Source organism: Triticum dicoccoides, chromosome 6A (genome assembly GCF_002162155.2).
Source record: "Triticum dicoccoides isolate Atlit2015 ecotype Zavitan chromosome 6A, WEW_v2.0, whole genome shotgun sequence".
In the NCBI taxonomy this organism is placed as follows: domain Eukaryota; kingdom Viridiplantae; phylum Streptophyta; class Magnoliopsida; order Poales; family Poaceae; genus Triticum; species Triticum dicoccoides.
The window spans coordinates 316,070,207-316,075,414 of NC_041390.1; positions in this window are offsets into that span (position 1 = coordinate 316,070,207).

Genomic DNA, 5,208 nt, shown 5'->3' on the forward strand with positions numbered 1-5,208 from the left:
CGTGCGTCCTACAGAACTCGAACCTATGTCCTCCAGGAATTAGCACACCCGCACTAACCACCTCGGCAACGGGAGGTCACATGTTGTGTATATTTTTTAATACTTAAAATAGGACACTTGAAAAGCGGAACATTTTCTGTTTGGTATTTTCTTTTTGTTTTTTGTTTCTTAAATGCATGAAGTTTTTATAATTAGTGTTTTTTTTCGAAAATGACGACAAAATTTCAAATTCTTGAATTTTTCTTCCAAAATAGTGAACTTTTTTCCCCAAAATTGATCAGTTCTCTTCCCAAATTCGTGAACTATTTCGCAAATTGGCGATTTGTTTTTGAAAATTGTTGAACTTTTTTATAAAATTGACGAACTTTGTTTCTAAATCAATGTTTTTTAAATTTGTGATTTTTTTCCCAAATCAATGAACTTTCCTTCAAAATCGATAAACTTATTTTGATTTTTTGATGAACTTTTTTCAAAATCAATAAAAGAAAAGAAAAACAAAATAATATAAAAACCCATGTAAAAACCGAAGAAAAAACCAGCCCGATTGAAAAGGAAAACCAGAGTCTTTTTTTAGTGTTATATTTGACGCACTACAAAAGATGGAAAAAGAAAAACTTAGACCATGATCAACAGAGGTGTTCTAGTAGGCGAGATGGCTCCATATAAGAGCACGTTGTTTCCCGACATGCTTGAAATGGCCCATATTTTTTTTGATGCCTTGTATGACCAATTCAAGGCACCATGCCAAGTTGTTTTGCTTTTCCACAAGTTTTGCATTTTTTTTGAGTTTTCTCGGTCAAAAACGCCCAATAAATGGGCGTACGTGTCACAACTTGCATACTGTGTCAGAAATTGTTCAAACCTGGCATGGATGACTACCATGGTCATGCCCACCAGGTTGGAAAGGTTGGGGTCATTTTAAGAATGTCTAAAAGTAGACCATGTTTAATGGAGGATGTTCGGGTTGGCTAGAAGACTCTACCTGAGGGTACATTGTTTCACAACATCCTTCAAATGGCCTAATTTTTCCCACCTCCTTCTATGATTAAATCAAGGCACCATGTCAAGTTGTTTAAGTTTTTGATAATTCTTGCATTTTTTAGAGTTTTCTCGGTGAAAACTGGCTTATAAATGGCCGGACATGACACAACATGCATATGTTGTGGGAAATTCATTCAAACCTAACATGGAGCCTACCATGGGCATGCCTGCCTATTGGAAAAGGTTGGGGTCATTTCATGCATGTCCAAAAATATATCATGTTCAACAGAGGGTGTTCAGGTAAGCGAGAAGCGTCCATTTGAGGGCATGTTTTTGCAGCATCCATTAACTCACCTAAATCTTTCCATGATCTTATATGATCGATTAAATGCACCATGCCAAGTTGTTTTGGTTTTTGACAAATTCGATCTTTTCTGGACTTCTCTCGGTTAAAAAAGGCAGCTAAATGATAGGACGTGTCGCAACTTGCATATTTTGTCGGAAATCGTCCAAACCTGGCATTGATCCTTACCACGGGCATGCCCCCTGCCTGCAAAAGTTTGGGTCATTTAAATTTTTTCAAAACTAGACCATGTTCAATGGAGGGTGCACCCGGATGGGCATGCCCATGGTAGGCAACCATGCTAGGTTTAACAATTTCCGACACCATATGTAAGTTGCGACATGTTCGACCATTTTATCGGTTTTCTTTTACTAAGAAAACTCCAAAAAATGCAGAACTTGTCGAAAACCAAATCAACTTGGCATGGTGCCTTGAATTGCTCATAAAAGGCCATGGGAAAATTAGGTCCATTTCTTCTTCTTTTTTGCTGGGAAATTGGGGCCATTTCAAAGATATTGAAAAATAATGTGCTCTCAGACGAACCATTCTGACCTTACCGAATAATCTCCGTTAAACATGTTGTTTTTTGGACATCCTTGAAATGACCCCAACTAATAAATACAAAGGGATAAAATTGAAAACCATAAGTATTTTTTAAAAGCATTTAATAAATAAATAGAAAAATAAATTTGGAATCATTAGTTTAAAAAGTTAGTTAAAAGATGTATTATGGTATTAAAAAAAGAGAAAAGTGAATTAGTAAAATAAGAAATGAAATGAAAAAGATAGAAAAGAAAATAGAACGCTTAGGCCTTGGCCTAACTAGGCGACGACATTGCTCTCGTCGGGCGCATGTGGTCCCGGTCCAAGAGCTCACGGATTTGAAAAAAGTTCATCAATTTTTTTACAAAATATTCATGGATCTGAAAATTTTCAAAAAAAAAGGTAACTAAGGAAATTTGCCAAAAGGTTTTCTCAGTTTTGGGAACCTCGGCTTCCCAGCCATTTTTTCCGGCTTTGGGACATTCTCGAAGGTCGTGAACCGTGTTTTTTCTTTTTCTCTTTTTATATTCTCTCTTGTTCATTTTTTGTCTTCTTTGACTTTTCGTTTATTCTGTTTATTGTTTCTATTTCTCATAAATTAAAAAATTTAGGAATTCAATTTTTTTCATATTCCTCTGGAATTCCAAATTTGTTACTCTTTTTTTTAAATGTACATGTTCAAAATTTTGTTCTTTTATAAAAAATTGTTCGTGTTTTGACATTTTGAGCAAGTTTGAAAGGCATGAACTTTTTTTTTGAAATTTATGTACAATTGAAAAAAACAAATATTAGTCTTTTATGAACAAAACAGGAAAACTAGAAACCGTAACAAAAATCGTGCAAAAAAACATAAACCAAAGAGTGAAGGTGCTGTGTTTTTTTCTTGGCGTTGTGTCTCTCGAACTAAGAAGAAGAAAACAAGGTTAGTAAGCATATCAGATATGCTAGCCCAGATGGTTTGTGCGGTTACACGTATTGCATGAGGGCTGTAGTTCGAAACCAGCCGATGACATCCATTTTTGATGATGAAAACCAAAAAAGCTAAATGGGATAAGTAGAAAAGTGAGTACAATTTGTGAAAAGTCTATACTACCCTTTATACGTTTTGTGTGGGGGGTGTACCGAAGCATTGCTCATTCGGAAGTGGACTGGGGACGTCCCTAGACACCCTGGTTCCCTTAGGTCCTTTTAGCAGTGTCGGGAAGTCTCTTTGTGAACTGCTTCTGCAACCTTTGGTCTCCAGGGCTGGCTATGTTCAAGGCCCAGTGTTGACCTTGAGCGGCTATAGTGGTGGACACACATGCACATCACTCAACGACCCCTTCAAAGCAGCGCATCTGGCGATTGACCGTCTTGGCACCGGTCTGGCAGCTGAGAAAGTAGATTTAGCCCGGGGCCACCACCTCCTGTGTGAAGCTTGGAAGACTTATTTCCTTTTCTTTGAGTGTGCCCGCCAGGAGAGTGAGGCCATCCGCCCGTGTGTTGCCTTGGCTTTAGCGGATGCTAGGGGCCCCTTGGAGCAGATCATTGGAAGAAACTATCCATCTTCAAGCCTTGTTCATTAGTCATCTAAGGATGTGACTGTCCATGCTACCGGTGCCTCCCGGTGGAAGCGGAGTCTTTGCTTGAGGGAGTCTTGTCTTGTTGCCAGCAGGATATCTTGGACGACCATGAGGCAGCCATTACCGAGCGAGAGGTCGATGTCGAAGCGCGTTAGGTGGAGGCTGAGAAGACAACATTGGACCTTCGCGCCGAGTGGAAATGGCTAGAGATGCTTCCGGAAGTGCTGCAAGCCCGGGAGGTGGAGCTTGAAAACCACGAAGCTGCCGTTTCGCGTCGGGAGGCCCACTCATGAAGCCAACATTGAAGTTCTCGAACACAATTGAGGGATCATCGTGATAAGCACTGATGCGGCTTGAAGCTACGTTGGTACTTCCCCAAAGAGGAAGGGATGATGCCTCACAGCGACGGTAGGTATTTCCCTCAGAGATGAAACCAAGGACATCAAATCAGTAGGAGAACCAAGCAACAAAACGCAAATGGCACCTGCACACAAATAACAACTACTCGCAACCCGACGTATTAAAGGGGTTGTTAATCCCTTTCGGGTAATGGTGCTAGAAATTGGCAAAACGAACGTGAATAAATTGTAGTAGATTGATAGATCGAATGCCAAATAAAATAAATAAGGATAAATTGCAGCAAGGTATTTTTTTATTTTTGGTTTAATAGATCTGAAAATAAAAGGCAAATAAAATATATCACGAAGGAAAATATATTAAAGAAGAGACCCGGGGGCCGTAGGTTTCACTAGTGGCTTCTCTAGAGAAAAATAGCAAATGGTGGGTAAACAAATTATTGTTGGGCAATTTATAGAACTTCAAATAATCATGACAATATCTAGGAAATGATCATTATATAGGCATCACGTCCAGGATTAGTGGACCGACTCCTACCAGCATCTACTACTATTACTCCACATATCAACTGCTATCCAGCATGCATCTAGTGTATTAAGTTCATCGGGAAATGGAGTAATGCAATAAGAATGATGAAATGATGTAGACAAGATCTATCTATGTAGAGATAGACCCCATCATTTTATCCTTAGTAACAACGATACATACGTGTCAGTTCCCCTTCTGTCACTGGGTCAAGCACTATAAGATCGAACCCACAACAAAGCACCTCTTCTTGTAAGATAAAGTTGGCCAAACAAAACCCAAATATCGGAGAAGAAATATGAGGCTATAAGCAGTCATTCATATAAGAGATCAAAGAAGATTCAAATAACTTTCATGGATAAATAGATAGATCTGATCATAAACTCAAAGTTCATCCGATACCAACAAACACATCACAAAAAGAGTTACATCATATGGATCTCCAAGAGACCATTGTATTGAGAATCAAACAAGAGAGAGGAATACATCTAGCTACTAACTACGGACCAGAAGGTCTACAACGAACTACTCATGCATCATCGGAGAGGAACCAATGGAAGTGGTGAACCACTCCTTGATGGTGTCTATATTGGATCTGGTGGTTCTGGACTCTAGGGCGGCTAGAATTGATTTTCGTCGACCCCCCTAGGGTTTCTGGAATATTGGGGTATTTATAGAGCAAACAGACGGTTCAGGGGCACCCAAGGTGGGCACAACCCACTAGGGCATGCATGGGCCTCCTGGCGTACCCAGGTGGGTTGTGCTCCCCTCATAGCAACTCCCAAGTGCTTCTTCGGCCCATTGGTTGTATTCTGCTCCAAAAAATCTCCGAAAAGTTTTGCTGCATTTGGACTCCATTTGGTATTGATTTCCTGTGATGTAAAAACATGCAGAAAA